Genomic DNA, 17,887 nt, shown 5'->3' with positions numbered 1-17,887 from the left:
GTAATATCTGTCAAGTAATCATCCCATGAATCTGAAGCTGGACGACAATGAATATCCTGCTGCACTGAATCACATGAAGGCAAAACTATCACACTATCTGCATCATCAGGTGCAATAGGTGATGTGATATCAATATGAGGAGATGAAATACAAGGCTCAAGGATGGGGTCACATGTGAGAATCCCCATGTTCAAGTGTCCAAAGTTCTCCTCAAAAACTGAACCATCACAAGAAATGTGATCATCATGTGTAGAATCATCAAATGTGAAATCATCATCATCAACAAAATCTGAAAAGGAGTATAACCAAGATGCATGATCAACCACCCCAGTCGCAATAATAGCTCTAGTCTCCAAGTCTCTAATGAAAACTGAGTTAGGTGTGAACTCCACAACTCTCTTAGTTGCACCATGTGTGATTTGATAGATAGAAAGGAGATTATTTGTCAAGTGGGGTACACACAACACATCATTGAAGGAGTTATCCCCAATGTCAATAGATCCTTTCCCAATCACATCCATGTATGTATGATTGCCCATCAAAATCTGCGGCATGGTGCAAGGCTCAAATGTAGAGAACATAGACTGCGAAGATGCCATATGATGAGAAGCCCCTGAATCTAGAAGCCATCTCTCTGAATCATGAGTGATAGTAGCACATAGAGATTTTCCTTTTCTTGTTCCAAAGGAGTGAGTCTTCCCACTTGTAGAAGCCATGAATGCTTGCCCTTTTCCTTTTGAATGTGAGGAAGTGGAAGTTGATGAATCATCCTTCTTGTAGACTTTAGGAAAATCAATGTTATGCTTTTTGATGATATGTGTGAGCTCATTAATCTTCTTAGAATGGCAACAATGTTCCTCATGACCAATCTTTTTACAATAAGCACAAGTAGGTCTTTCCCTCTTTGGTGAATTATCTCTCTTGGAAGAGGATGAATCTCCTTGTTGTGGAGAAGATGGTGCTTTTTCTTTAGGCTTTGATTGCCATTTCTTCTTGTTTGAGTTGGCCTTTCCTTGATTTCCTTTGTTCCCTTGATTTGCCACTAATGCTTGAGACTTAGAAGCCTTAAGAATGCCCATGCTTATCAACTTAGTTTGTTCCATCATCAACATTTCATTGAAAGCATCAAATGTAGGCATTTTGTAGCTTGAACCCATTGTCATTCTATGGGTTTGGAAACTAGAAACAAATGCTGCATATTCTTGTGGAAGCTTTCCTATCAAGTTGAATATCAATTGAGTATCCTTCTTATCAATGCCACAATCTTTGAGTTGTGCCCTCAACTCATTTGCCTTAGTGACATAATCTTGTATAGTATCAAAGTTCTTGGGAAAAAAACATGGTGAGATCACTATCAATTTGATATCCCCTAATCTCATCTTGAAACTTTTTCCAAGCATCCTTGATTAGAGTACACTTCTCAATATGAAAAATGAGATCCTTTGATACATACTTTCTTAAGGTACCAATTGCCATGATATTTTTAGTGAGCCAATCCAAGTGACCAACTGGATCAACCTTAGGATCAGCAGGAGCAACAATAGTTCCATCAATGTAATGAGTGAGTCCTTTTCCATAAGTTTACTCCATGCATCAATTTTCCAAGTAGCATAATTATGAGGAGTTAAGAGAGGAAACTTAGAAGAACCCATAGCAGCAAAAAAGAAGGAACACAAGAGCACAAAAGCACAAGAGACACCATCCCAAATTCACTCAATCAAAGTACCCCCCCCAAAGTGATGATTTTGGCACTTTATACTTAGTGCGATTACAATGAGCCACTTGCAAAACAAGGCAAAGTGGACTTATGATGCAAATTTTAGAACTTCTCAAATGAGATACAAGAGACTTCAATCAATAGTGCAATGAATCTAGTTGAGATTTAAGAAAATATACAAGTACCAAGAGAGCTAAAAATGGCCAAAATCTGAAAGTACAATTTCTACTTACAATGGCATCAGTCTGATAGCATCATGTGAAAGTAGACAAAAAAATATGCACTTTAAAAAAAAACGGCACCTGAAAAGGAAGTCGTATGACCCCAAACGAAGCCTTTGAAGTTGCAAAAACTAGGATTACTCAGGTACAATCACCAAAAACTGCATTTTCTGAAAAATAAATGCATCAAAATAAAAAAATTTCTTCACCACTGCTGAGAACATGAAATTATAGCCTATTTCAAAAAAAATTGCACCCAAAAAGGAGCAAAAATGAGCAAGTTATGGCCATTTGAAGTTGAACTGCAAAATAAAAAATGCAAATGAGAGGGGACTGCAAATTTTTTGAAAAATGCTGACGTGGTGCTGATGTCAGCAAGTCACTATGTTAAATTTGATGGTCATATGACCGTCACAAAAACTTCACCTCCCTGCTGACTGGGCGTCCGTACTGTACGAACTGATGACGTGGCAAATGACTGTGCAGGCTGTACCGTACGGATTTGCTGACTGTGCGGCTCTACATGGTAGATGATGTGGCGGATGACTCGACTGCCATATGGAGCTGACGTGTATGGGGTGTACCCATGGGCTAGTGGCTGCCTACCACGTGGCAGACGTGGGTCCTCCTATCTGGTTGACTGCCGGTGGAGGAAGCGGCCGGAGCCGAGGGAAGCCGGTGGCGACGGGGGAGCTGAGGCGCTCGGGTAGCGGCGGCGTGTGGTACTGGGTGCCGGAGAGGAGGAGCAGGTGCCGGAGAGACCGAGGATGGGGGTCGGTGTCGAGAGGAGCTGGCGCGGTGGCGGGCAAGCGTGCAGAGCCGGGGGAGCTGAGGAAGATGCCAACGGTGGTGGTGGCAGGAGACTCCGGCAGGGACCTGCGGGCACACGGCACAGACGGCGGCGGGCGTGTGCGAAACGAGGTGCGGGTGGCGGCGGTAGGTCCGAACCTGCAGAGTATGACAGATCTACAACACGCGACATGCAGGTATGGCAGGTCACAGGGGGGTCTGCGGACCCCCCAAAAATTGCCTTTTTTTTCTTGATTTTTTTTTTTGAATTTTTTTCTAAATTTTTCAATTTTTTTTTTATTTTTTATTTTTTGAAAAAAAATTTCAGAAAATAAATTTTTTTTTTTTTGAAAAATATAATAAAAAATTTCGAAATCCGTATAATACTAGCAAAATTGGCGAAAAAAATTTTCTCGCCAAAATAGGCTGACTTTATAACCAAAATTCATGGAAACGGCCTTTTGGACGCAATGGCAGAGTCGGATCTGGTCTAGGACGCCTCCAAAAGATGTTGCTCCTTAGATCTGCCTCTTGACGTCGCAATAATGCCTTTTCAAGATGAATCAATGAAGCCCCAATTGCTCTGATACCATGTGAGATTTTGCCAAGATGAAGAGCTCAATGAAATGTACAAAATAGAGACACAATATAGGACAAGAATAAACTGTATTCTCATCAATAGAAAATGATCAATAATATCAATTACATACAATGTAGATGAGCTTGCTTATATAGGCAAGGCTAGGTATATGTGAGCACACAAACATGACATGTGGCTCAATAAGAAACAAGGGTGGGTAGGAAATAGGTGTGGGTAGGTAGGAGAAATAATATAATAGTCCACATGAAGTGGATCACCCACTAAATGTGGAGTGTAACAACAAGATCAACACCATAAAAGGTGAAATTTCTCCTACACACACTATCCCAATGTGGCACAAACACCCAAGTGTCTCATACCCAAAATACTACGAAATGCATTTCCTAAGTAAACTTAAGTAAGGTGTAACAATATCCAAGATGAATAATTATTTACACCAACAAAAAGAAATGAAATTGGTTTATGTGAATACTAAAGAGAAGATTTTAGATATTTTTACTAAGCATTTGCCTAAGGAGACTTTTGAATATCTTAGACAGCAGCATGGAGTTCTACCCCCACTGGTAGACACTTAGATAGTTGATGTTTGTCATCAACCAGCAGAATTAATAGAGAAATATTTTATTCCGGCTTTGATGAGGAGGCTACTTCTCAGGGGGAGTAGTTGGTATTTTGTAACGAGTTGGTATTTTGTATTTGAATCTGGTTTTTCGTATTGCTTTGGCATTTGATGTCAAAGGGGGATAGATATTATGGAAAAAAAATTTGGGGAGAGATATCTTTTGGGAGAAATCATTCCTAGGGGAGAGAAATTATGTATTTTGATTTCTGGTTAATGATCTCTTTGGGAGATTGTTGGTTTTTGGTTTTCAGCATTTCTATTTTAGCACTTTGATGGTTTTTCCATCTTGTGTTACCATCAATGCCAAAGGGTGAGATTGTTGGTATTTTGGATATTTTGATATGGTTTTGTCATTGATGTCAACACTTGTCAACACTTGTCAACACTTGTCAACCTTATCAGCACTTGGAGATCTTTGGTTATGTTCACCGGCAAGTCAAGTGACTTATGCACAGTCATCGGTATTTGGTTCACTGATAGGATATATTGTTCACCGACACTTGGAATGACTTGGAGACTACTTGGTTATGTCAAAGACATTATTTGATCACTTGGTTTTGGCAATTTGGTTATTGGTCTATTTGGGTTTGCATATTTGTTGTTACCAACAAATAGGTCTAGGTTATGCACCGGCAAGCATATCTATTCCAGATCAACACGACACGTTATGGAGATGATTTATTATTATTGTAAATGCATTGAGCCAACATGATGCATCGCTTATTGATTCATTTATAATTGATTTTATTGTAATATCTTTTAGTGAGCCGACCTATTCAATTGGTCTTAGGTTATGGTATAAATGTAAGATCTGATTTGTGAGATTGAGATAAGAAAAAGGATTGTAATAAGGTATATGCGAAAATAAGTAGAGCTATACATGCAAACATTATTTGAAGATTGAAGGAACGTATTAGAAGAAGGCATATCAAAACTAAACTGGTACTAAATCCAACATATGAAGATTCTATTTTAAGCAGTACATTATCGTTGGATTTAACCATCCAATTGTAGTCAGTGTGATTCTCATTTTGTGATTGGGCAGTGAGCTCTAGGCAACTAGCCTTTCTGCATGTACAGAGTCCATATTGTACACACATACTATCTGCAGTAGTACCATTTGATTGTGGGTAAGGCTTCCCACCATGTTTTTTCCCCTTACAGGCTTTCCACATACAAATATTTGTGTTATGTGTTGTGGATGTTATTGTCTTTTTGTTTCATGCATCTATCTTTACCAGTACTGCAATTAACTGATAAAACTGTCTATCGGCATTAAGCATTAAGTTTTGGTTAAGTTAATTTTGGTTGAATTTATTGGACAACTGATTCAGCCCCCCCCTCTTCTCAATTGTCTCTGGGACCTAACAGATTTTAGGAAAATACAATTGGTGTGTGTAAAATCAAGTTATACAACCTCTGCCAATTTCCTTCTTGCCCATGCAAAAATTGGAGTTTTGAAATAGGGTATGGACACCCACCAAAGCATAAGAGAAGGGAAAATTTAGTCATTTTAATTGTTAATGTATTAAGTGTGGAGGCATATCTAAGGTCTATGAACCTCAACAAAATGCTTCAACCAATGCATAAATAGAAAGTTGTAGGGGCCAAGTGAGAAGCTAAGAGACACACATCGATTGGGTATTGGAATGTCAAAGTGTAATGGTAGAGCACAAATTTGAGGGCTACACATGCAAATGTTGAAAAAGCATGGTGGAAGAGAAGAGAATGAGTGTGGCTCCATCTGGATATTCACAAAGGCATCAATAGGTATCAGTACAAAAAAAGAGTTGAGTTGATTTTTAGTTCAATGCAAGAAAGAATAGAGGGAAAAACACTAAAATTTAGTAATAGAAAATTGGGGTGTAGTAAGAGAGAAATAAACACCTCGCCAATAATTATATGTAATTAGCCATTAAAAAGAAACAATCTCAGATAGAAAGGAAGTTGGCTGATGCAGATGAATTAAGTGTAAATTTAAGAAATAATAAAGGCATCGATAAAGGGCAGAAGGAAGAACAAATTTTCTAAGATAGAGTGACCCTTGAGACGGTAAATTTTATAGTCCATTTGCTACAAATTATATACATTGATTGTAAATTGAAATTGAATAAAATGAAATTGCTTTCTTTTGTAATATTCTATCTTTTTTATTTGAGTTTGTAGACAGCTATATGTCTATAGTGTTGTAGATTCCTGACTTGTTGCCTCAACATGTCAATGTCATTAGGAGGAGGAGGAGGTGGGGGATTCCCTTGATGAAGGTTATATCTTAAGTTATCCTGACCTCTTCCACCCTCATTACAACTATGGTGTTGTGATGCTTGCCGTAATTGTGCAGTATCAAAATGAGAGGGTAGATTGGCTCCCTATTGGGAAAGTCTTTAAAAGTGAGCATCAGCATTGTTCTTGAGGATTTCATAAAAAATTCAATTGAAGAGAGGGTTGTGTTGTGCCCTTTCTATTGCTTCAGGAGCGGGAGTACTAGAATTTTCCTCATTTGCATTTCCTCCAAGTGCTTCTTGGAATTCATTGAGATTTTCCTCCTCTTCTTCTTTAATTTCTAGTTGTCTAGACCTTCTGTTTTGAGCCATTTTGTTTGAAATTTGTTGTTGAAGTTTGGTGAAAATGATGATGAGTTGATGATGGAATGAGAGATAAATGTTTGGTGATGTGTTTAGCATATGGATCTCTAACACTAAAATTTGATGTTACCAAATTTCTTGTATGAATTGCTTGTTGTGTCTGTTGACAATGTTTGATATGATAAGGTTTAGCGAGGTCTGAGATGTGTTACAAACCAAGCTACCTAGTAATGAGAGGATGCACTCATATACTAGATTTAACCTACATAGAAATGCCTCTTAGGATGAGTTTATCCTACATGTAGAGACACTCCAAAAAGTGATGTGTTTGTTTTGATTCAAGCAATATTTGAAAAGAACTTTAGGACAAGACCTTTTTATGTTTCGAGAGTTGGAATGGATTAATGATGTATGAATGTGAGAATGGATGGAAGGTTTAAACTTCAATAAAAACTTTGTGTCACATATGGGATAAATTCATATTCTTCTCTCTTGGGGGTTGGTGGTCCTTCCCGAGCTATGTTGTATGTTATGCAGATGTCTGGAAAGAAGGCAAGATTGATTTTGCCTCCCTTGTTTTTACGATAACTCAAAGCTCTACATTGAGTAAAATATCTGTGGTTCAAAGACTCTTGATCAAACTCGTTGGATTTTCCTTGAAGATATAGATGCATGTGACGTAAGAAGGCTCTATGTGAGATAAAGATTTGTCTATTGAGATAGAAAAATCTCCTTCTTTTGATGAAAGCCTTTGAGCTTAATGGTCTTTTCTTCAAATTGATATGTTGATGAAGATTCCTCTTTCTCAAAATGTGGAGGATGGTCATATAGTTTTGATACCTTGTTTTTCACTTTGTTTTGATTTTTGCAAAAACGTTGGTTTTTAAAATTTTGTGTTGGATGAATACTTCTTGTCAAATTGGTTTTGATTTTCTTTGACAAGAAAACATAGAAAGCACACAAACACAATAGTGTTGCCTCAAAAGGCACAAATAGGTGCGGGTCTAAACCAACCCAATCTTTGAACTTTTTTGACCCTTCAAAAAAATGTTTGTAAGTATGTTTTTCCAAAAAGCCTGAAGTCACCTCAATTTATTACTGGTCTTGACACAAAATGAATCACTTCAAACACACTTTATCCCTAAGGTCAAATGGCCAATTGCGATAATTTCAGCCCACATCTTGATATTTCTTCAACTATGGTACTCCATACCTTAAGAATCCTGTCGTGGTAGGTAAGGATGTGATATACTAAGTCTTGCATGAGCATAACAAATAGATGATCCCCATGATGGGGGAGTCACCACTTTTATCAAGCTACAAGTAGTCTTTCAAAAAGATATGTTTCTACTCAAGGAAATATGTATGATGAGTATCTTGGGAGAAAAACCATCTATGATCTTGCACTGAATTTATCACAAATATCCTCAATCAATAGAATGGGTGGGTTTCTATATAAAAAGGTGTTTAGTAATTTTTTATGTTTTTGGACATAAGTTCATTATGTAGTGATTCACTTAAGAGCCTTGTAACTTGTGGTGGGGCCCATCTGTCCTTTCGGCAAGTTACACTGTAGGAACAACTATACCCAAGGCTACAACTTTTGCTCACACCTGATTTCTATAGCGGCTCAAAGGATTTACCGTGTGAGGTCATTCCCAAGAGTGATGTGTCTCTTGGCAAGCCACTCTTAAAACTATAAAATTTGAGTGTTACTAACACTTTTCTCTTGCACCTAGGACCACAAAAGCCAAGGGAGAGGATAGTGTGTATTAGAAGTAGGACCACTCGACAAACTTTGCACAAGTGTGCCAATCACCAAAAATACTTGTTTTTTTAACTGATTTTCATTGCAATGTGATCTAACTATTTGGAGATGTTGCTCCAACAATCATGGTGTTCTTTTTAACTTCAAAGGCCAAATGTTTTGTAAACTAGGAACTTTGAAATCCAGATCAACTGAATTAAAAACATGTTTTGCTTGAAGTAAATCGATTTGAGAACAACTTTGACAAATTGGGGATTCTTTTTAACTTGCACAAAATGAAGTGTTGATTGTGAGTTTTAGGCTGATGCAAGAAAATAAAATTTACCTTGTCAATTTTAAGCACTGAAAGAATGTGTTCCTAACTTTGGAAAAAAGAAATTTGTTTGTTTGTTTTTTGTGATTCTTTTTAACTTTGAACAAGTGAGATTCTTTTTTTAGAGCTCCAAACGAAAGATGTGGTTCTTTTTAAAACTCCAAATAAAAGTTTAGTTGATTTTAACCCAAAAGGAAAATGAATTTATTTTATCCCAACTTGAAAGAACAAAGTTAGCAATATGAACAAATTTATTCCCTAAGCTAAAATTGCTAAAAAAAATTATTGTAGGGGTTAGTCAAAACTTGCACAAAAGAAAATTGGTTAGAAAAATCCTCGTGTTTGGTGGGCTTCTACAAGCCTAAAAAATTTTGGTTTTTCAATTAAAAGGAATTTTCCTACAACTTTTTGTTACAATAGTGCTACTCTGTGTTAAAATAGAAGTGCTAGTTAACATGAAAGTGCAATAGTATAGACAAAAACGCTAAAAGAAAAGCAAGTACACTGAACAAATAAGCAATGAAGCTAAAAGAACCATTGTCAAACAAAGTTAACTCTGTCAAACAGTGAGTCAAAAGCGCTAATACTAGAACAATAGCGCTATTTTAGGGTCAATAGCGCTAGAAAATGGACAATAGCACCAGTTTGGAAACAATAGCGCTATTAGTGGGAACAATAGCGCTAAATTATCAATTTGTGAAAGTGCTAAAGTGAGAAGAAAATTCACAAGAGCGTGACCTGTGTGTCAATTAAAACACAAAAAAAGTTAGTAGTTTCAAAATGGTTGCTCTTGGATTCACATCGGGTTCACCAAATGATGCTCTGCAAAAAGGAGATTGTTAGGATGAAAAACACAAACAACAAGTGTTAGTGTTAGCAAATCAGAAATTAAACAATAGCTTAATCAAGCATATCAAGAGAGATACTAAATAAGAAATGGAAAGCATGCAAAGACACAAGAAGTAAACTAAACTCCTCCAAATGCTGACCAAACCATTCACAGTGGCTCCTCCCTTGTTCCTCTCCTCTCCAAGTTCCCAAGTGAGTGTAGCTCTCAGTAGCTTTTTGCACTATTTTTTTGGATGTCTTATAGAGGTTCAAGATTGTGAATAAAAAGATCAAGAAATGCAAACATGAACAAGCTAAAAATGAGATTATTATCCAATCTAGTGTTGATTTTAGTCCAAAAGAGTAAATGTAAATGCTTATGCTAAATGCTCTCTAAAATTCACTATAAGTTAGATGCATACAAGTTTTCAGGATTATGGCTAAAAATGCTAGATGCTTGAAGATTTGAAAATGAGGAATGTGAGCTCTATTTATAGGTAAAATGGAGCAATGGAGGGTTGAGATTGAGCAATCTCAACAAGGGTCAGGATTGAAGGGCTTAAGATCCATGTGAGGGATTTCAACCCAATCCCAGGATGACAAATGTCAACAAGAGATAGGTTGAGAGGAGAGGGAAGAAGCATTAAATGCTTGACATGACTTGAGGGTTAACTTGGGAGGTAAGGTTAATGTTGAGTTGAAATAATAAAGCCATTATCCAATAAATAATGCCTTTATCCAATGGATAAAGTCTTGTGCAAGAGTTAGTGAGGATAACCATGGTCAAAGAAATAAATGCTTGAGAAGACACATGGGTTAAATGAGGGTTGAGTTGAGGTAAAGTCTTTAACCATGGTAGCAAGTGGATTTAATTAGTGGTTTGGAAGACTTTAGGGGTTAGCTTGTTGAACACATAAAGCATTAAATATTTTTCAAAGACTTTGGAGTCTTTGAGAAGTGACTCCAAGTTGCTTAGGGATGTGACAATATTTAGGAGATGGATTAGGCTAATTAGGAATAATTAGAAAGTGGTTAGAAGGGTCTAGAAGGGGATTTAGGATTGTAAGTGGGTTTGGTGGGTGAGGGAAAATAGGATTTAAATTTAAAATAAAATTAATTTATTTCAACTTGTGGTTGCAACTTGCATTTGTAGGAGAATGCAAGTGGGGAGGGTTTAATGATTTAAATAAATATTTTAATTATTTATTTAAAAGAGGAAAGTGGATTAAATTAAATAAATAGGATTTATTCAATTAATTGATTGTGAATTTGGTTTAATGAATTAATTAAAATAAATTGAATAATTTATCTAATTAATAGGAGAATGATTGAAGATGAATTAATTAAATGTTAATTTAATTAACTCATTGGCTAGTGGTTTTTTAATCAAATAAATAGTAAATATTCATTTAATTAAAATGGACAAATTTATGTGACTACACCTATTATTCAAAATGAGGGAAAGGCCCTTGCTGCTAAAATTGAAGACAAAGATGAATGGGTGATAGACAGTGGATGTTCACATCATATGACTGGAGATAAAAAGAAATTTCTATCTTTGCAAGAATTTGATGGTGGTCTGGTTAGATTTGGAGATGACAAAGCATGCATGATTAGAGGAAGAGGAACTATATCATTGGATGGTAAGCATAACACTGATAATGTTTATTATGTTGAAGGTTTAAGACATAATATTTTGAGTGTAGGATAGTTGGTGGATAAGGGATTTCAATTACATTTCAAGGATGGAAAATGTAAAATCATAAACAAATCTGAATTGGAGATTGAAACTGGTACCCATATTAAAGGTGACATCTTTCATTTGAACTCTGGTGAGAAGACATTTTTTATTTCACAAGTTGATGAGAATTGGCTATGGCATAAGAGGTTGTGTCATGTGAATTTTGATTGCATTGTAAAGATTAGTTCAACTAAGGTTGTTAGAGATATACCTAATATTATGAAGCCATATAATCCAGTATGTGAGGAATGTTAAATGGGAAAGAAATTGAGAACTTCTTTTAAGAGTATACAAGACAAATCTAAAGATGTTCTTGATCTTATTCATATTGATTTATGTGGTCCCACTAGAATAAAAAGTTTTCAGGGTGATAGATATTTTATGCTAATCATTGATGACTATTCTGGAATGATGTGGGTTACTTTTCTAAGGGAGAAATATGAAGCTTTTCAAAAGTTTAAGATATTTAAAGCTAAAGTTGAGATAGAGACAGGGTTGAAGATTAAATACTTAAGGCCAAATAAGGGTGGTGAATGTTGGTATTATGGATGATATTTTCATGTGTTGCATTGGTTTTGTCATTGATGTCAACACTTGTCTTCATGGAGGTTTACATTATGTTCACCAGTATATGGTTAGTGACTTATGCACAGTCACTAGTATATGTTCATCAGCAGGTTATATGGTTCACCGACAATGATGATGACTTGTTATCATCTGGAGATCATTTGGTTATGTCAAAGACATGGATTGGAAGTTTGGATTTGGTGTTTTGTTTATTGGTCTAATCGGGTTGACAGATTTGCCTTTACCAGTAGATAGGTCTAGGTTATGGACCAGTGCATGTTATCTATTCTAGATCAGCACGAAACATTATGGAGATTATTTATTAATTGGTTATTGTGGTAAAATGCATTGAGATGACATGTTTATCGCATCAAGACTCATTTGAAATTGATTTAATTATAGTTATCTTTAGTGAGCCGACCTATACATTTGGTCTTAGGTTTTGTATAAATGATTGTAAGATCTTATTAAAGATCGGGAATATGGATATGGTATGAGTGTGTTCAAATATTGAAGAGCGAAAATAAGCAGATCCTTATGCGAATCACGCAGACATTATTTGAACGTTGAAGGAAGGTTATGAAGGTGCTTTGCCACTCATGTTTAGAGCTTAACCGGTACTGAATCCAACATTGGAGATGCTAATTTGAGAAGTACATTATCATTGGATTTAATCATCCAATTGTGTAGTCAGTGTGACTCCTATTTTGTGATTGAGCAGTGAGTTCTAGGAAATTGGCCTTTCTGCATGTGCAAACCACATTTGATAGACATACTATCTATAGTAGTATCATCTAATTGTGGGTAAGGTTTCCCACCGTGGTTTTTCCCTTATCGGGTTTCCATGTCAAAATCTTTGTGTTATGTGTTGTGGATATTGTTTCACTTTCTATTTTATGCATTAAGTTAAACTGGTAGTGTTGTAACCGTTAATCTGTTTTACCGACACTTAAGTTTGGTTTATCGACATTAAGTTTAAGTTGGAATAATTTTCATTTGGTTTCTAAATTACTAAAAACTATTTCACAACTGATTCACCCCCCTTCCCCTCTTAGTTGTCCTTCTCAGGACCTAACAATTGGTATCAGAGCTAGGTCCTCTTTTTGTAGAAGCCTAACAGCTTGAGGAGATCCTATGACAACAAACATTTTTAGGAAGGACAGTCTGAAGCTTGATGGAACTAACTATGGCATATGGAAGATCAGAATGGAAACACATCTCAACTACATTGGAAGAGATATATGGGATGTTACAAAGAATGGCTATGTTGCTCCTATTCTTAATCAACCTCATCCACCTACATTGGCTAAGGACATGTACAATGAGTGCAAAGGAAGAGAAGCACTTTTGAGCACATTATCAGATCAACAAATCATGGGATTATCAGACTGATCTACTGCTAAAGCTATTTGGGATAAACTAGAGAAACTGAATGAAGGAGATACCACTATCAAAATTACAAAACTAGAATGTTACCAGGTCAGGTATGAAAACTTGAAAATGGAAGAAGATGAAATAATTTCTAAATTTATGGAAAGAGTTAATGAAATTGTTTTAGGAATACAATGTTGTGGAGGATCCTTAAGTGAAGATGAAATTGTGTCTAAAGTTTTAAGAGCATTGCCAATGGCTTACAAAATGAGAGTGATTTCTATTAATGAAATGAGAACAATGCCCAATGCTTTAGTTTCTAGAGATACTTTGGTTGGAAAACTTTATGCATTTGAGCTTGAAGAGTTTGGTCATGTTGCTATTGTAAAGATTGATTTATCTTTCAAAGCATCATCACCATCATCAGCATCTTCATCATTTGACAAAACTGATTGGAAAGCACTTTATACAAAAGAACTTGAAGCACTATTTGCAAGGAAAATGCCTAAAGGTCCAGCAGGAAGTAAGTATGAAGGTAAAGCACCTTTCAAATGTTTTAATTGTAATAAAGTTGGTCATATAGCATCTAGATGTCCTGATAGACATGCAAGGTTAAGGGAGGAAGAAAAAGGGTCATATAAGCCTAACCATGAATATCAGAGATATTTATTCAAGAAAAACAAAGATAAGTCATGTTACTATGCAGATAAGGGTGTTACAAATGATTCAGATGAAGATCCAGCAGATAGCGGATGGGATTTTTTTGCAATAAAAGAAGACCAGTTGACACCTATTGTCAAACCGGTATAGCAAGCACTGGCAACAAAAATTGAAGAAAAAGATGAATGGATTATAGATAGTGGATGCTTGCATCATATGACTAGTGATAAAAGAAAATTCTTATATTTTCAAGAAATTCATGGAGGTCTAGTAAGATTTGGAGATGATAAAGCTTGTTTAATCAAAGGAAAAGGCACTATATCTTTGTATGGTAAGCACAATACTGACAATGTTTATTAAACCATAATCTTTTGAGTGTTGGTTAGCTAGTTGAGAAAGGATTTTAGTTATAATTCAAGAATGGTAAATGCAAAATCATAAATAGAACTGGATTGGAGATTGCAACCGGTAATCAGACTAAAGGTAATATCTTTCAATTGAATACCAATGATAAAACATGTTTGATTGCACACATTCATGAAAGTTGGTTATGACATAAAAAACTCTGTTATGTGAATTTTGATTGTATTGTAAAGATCAGTTCAACTAAGGAAGTAAGGGATTTACCTAAGATTGTGAAACCTCATAATCTGGTATGTAAGGAATTTCAAATGGGAAAGCAAGTTAGAACTACATTTAAAATAATTACTGAGAAATCCAATAATATTCTTGATTTAATTCATATTGATTTATGTGGTCCAGCGAGAACAAGAAGTCTACAAGGAGATATATACTTTATGCTAATAATTGATGATTATTCTAGAATGTGGGGTTACTTTTCTCAAGGAGAAATCAAAAGCTTTTGGAATATTCAAGATATTCAAGGCAATGGTAGAGAATGAAACCAGCAAGAAAATAAAATGTTTGAGATCAGATCAAAGAGGAGAATTTACATCTAGAGAATTTAATGCATTTTGTGAAGTGAATGGAATCAAAAGATGGTGCAGGAGCACCTAGGACTTAGACTATTTAGTTTTCTCAATTTTGGCTTGTATAGACCCTAGCCAAGTTAGTTAGTGAATAAGGACTCTAGGAAGGTCCAAGAGTTAGTGTTTAGAGTCAATGTAGACCTAGGTTGATTTCATTCTTCATAGGTTTGTATTTTGTGTAAATAGTGGTTTGAGTAGGTAGTTGACCTTCTTGATGGTGAAAAGTGTCAAAACTTGGTATAGGCATTAGGGAGGCTTAAATTAGTCTTATAAATGTTTTAAAAGTCATGTGTGATGACTTAGAATAGGTCTCATAGGTTGGGAAGACCAAAAAGTTATCATCACAACTTTTGAAAGTTGTCATGACAACTTTTGTCCTGAATTGGTTAGCGATGGAGTTTGGGATTGTCCAACTCCCTAGGATGACTCCACACATGGGAAAAGATATAAATACCCTCTCTTGCATGGTTACCAAGGTTGGAGAATGTGTTTTGTAAGTTCAACAATCTGAAACTACTCATTTTTAGACTAGTTGGCAATATTTTGGCTTGATTTTACTCATTTTGTAATTGAAAATGGATTGAATCCATTGATCCAGAAATGGATTGAGTTTCTCTAGTGTTTTGTAGTATTGTTGGTTCCATTTCAAGCTTTGTAGATAATTTACTTTGGTGTTTTCTTGCTTTGAATTGTAAACAGCCAGTTTTGGCTTGTAAATAGTAGTTTATGTAAAAATGGTTGCCCCATGAATTCCACATGTGCTGCCATCAAGGCTTGTCAGAACATGAAGGGAAACCACCTGTACAGTGTACATATGTAGGGACAAGTGCTGGAGATGAGTTTCAATGTGACTATCACCTTGTTCTAAGCGAGCCCAAGAGCAACCTAGCTAGAGGAAATAAGGTGAAATTGATGTGCTAAGTGCAGGGGTGTATGCCAAACCACCATATAAGATTTTGGAGGGGTCCATAAAGTTGGGATAGAGTTTCCAGAGAAAGGATAATCCTTGACAAAGTAATTTTATGCCCAAACCCCAACTTGACTAGTCATTGTCAGCTAGAAGGCCTAGAAACCCTCCAAAACCCTCATTTTGGGGTTAGCATATTGTACGGTGGATTAAGAAGCCAAAACCACAAAAAAAATCTTGAGGCTAGGTGAATCAGTGAAGAAAAACCAAACTTTCTAGACGGTCTTTTGGACCATTTTCCTTCAAGCCCTAGAAAACTGGTTTTAAGAGGCCTAAGAGGGCTAATTCCTTGTAGCCCTTTTCTAGGCAAAATATTGAAATCGGTAAGAAAGCTAATGGTTGAAAACCTCAAATGGAAAATAAATTCATTCAAAACATGTTAGAAGACACCTCCATACATCTGCATCAACTCATGATAGTAGGAGGTCAATTTGACAAGTTGAAGCCAAGAAGCCATAATTGAGCACATGGGAAGCACTATGAATTGGTAGGGTTCCTAGCCAAAACACTTGAAGAAAACATCTTGGAATGGTCAAGGATCAAGCCCTAGAAGAGACTGAGAAGGAATTGGAGGGATAGGGAGAAACTAGGCCTAGGGAGTTGGTGGAACTGAGCAACACCAACTAGGTGAAATGTTAAGCAAACTAGGTGAACCCCATCAAATTGGTATCAGAGCCTATAAGATTTGGGCTAGGTGAGTAGATGTCCTCAGTGGAATCTGTAGGAGATAAAAGCATGGTGACCAATGTAGAGTTGGAAAAGAAAGTGGATGATCAGGAGGAAGAGAATAGACTCCTGAAGGAGAAGTTGCTAGAATTGGAGAGTAAGCTTGGTGAGGTAGAAACAAAGGTAGATGAAGTGTTGATAAAGTTTGAAGGAATAGAAGGGAAGGGTAAAGAAGTGTCAGAGATAGACAAAATACCTAAACCTGATCCTATCCTAGAGCAAGAACCTTTCCTGAAGGCATTGAAGGCCTTGAGTGGCAAATCACTGGAAGGATTGCCATTGTTCACTAGTAAGATGGAGGTAGAAGTGGTCATAGAATGGATAGAAGGCATGGAGAACCATTTTGAATGTGAAGGCATAACTGAAGCCCAAAGAGTCAAGGTAGCCAAGTCAAAGATGAGAGGAGCTGCTCTCACATGGTGGAAATTTGTGCAGGATGAGAGGAAGAAAATGGGCAAAGCACCCATCTCTTCTTGGAAAGGGATGTTAGTCAAAATCAAAGAAGTCTATCTCCCTGATGACTATGAAGTGCAAATTCATAGGAAGAGGAAAAAATTAAGACAAAAAGGCCTTGATGTCAGTAGCTATATAGAGGAGTTTCACAAACTTAGCCTTAGATCTCATGTAATGGAAGAAGAGAGTCTCAAGGTTTCTAGGTACCTAAATGGTCTATGGTGGAACATCCAAGAAAAAATTAGTTTAATGAGCCTAAAAACCATCCATCAAACCTATCAAATTGCCCTTAAGGTGGAGGAAAAATTGAAAAGAAGACATGACTCAAGCAACAATAGGGGCAGAGGTAGAGGGAAAGACAATAGAGGCCATAGAGGAGGCTTTGGAGGACAAAGTTCTAAACAAAGAACACAAGGAGAGTCTAAACTCACTGAGAAGCAAGATAGTGGCACTAATAAAGGAGGATTCAATAGAGGAAGGGGATCAAGCAATAGTGGTTTTAGAGGAAGATCTAGTGGCCAAGGTAAAGGTTCCTCATGTTTTGCAACAATGAAGTATTACCATTGCAACCAACTTGGTCATCCAGCATATAGGTGTCTAGAGAAGAGATCATCATCACATGGTAGTGAAAGAAGTGTGAACTATCTACAAGAAGAGTCTTCAAGCAGCAATACTTCAGAGGTTTCCTTAGAGTTAGAGGTAGGTGACAACTTGATGATAAGGATAACTTTGATCAAAGAACCGATCACAGAAGAGCCAAGCCAAAGAAGGTCCTTATTTAGGATCAAATGCAAGATTATGGACAAAGTGTGCAAAGTGATCATTGATTCAGGGTCTATAGACAATATTGTGTCAAAAGAGGCAGTGAGTAAGCTCAAGTTGCAAAGGATACCTCACAACAATCCCTATAGAGTCACTTGGTTTAACAAAGGCCAACATGTCCTAGTTAATGAGAAAGCATGGGTGGAT

Source organism: Cryptomeria japonica, chromosome 6 (genome assembly GCF_030272615.1).
Source record: "Cryptomeria japonica chromosome 6, Sugi_1.0, whole genome shotgun sequence".
Classification (NCBI taxonomy): Eukaryota; Viridiplantae; Streptophyta; class Pinopsida; order Cupressales; family Cupressaceae; genus Cryptomeria; species Cryptomeria japonica.
The sequence above is the reverse complement of the archived record's forward strand: the minus strand, read 5'-3'. Positions refer to the sequence as shown.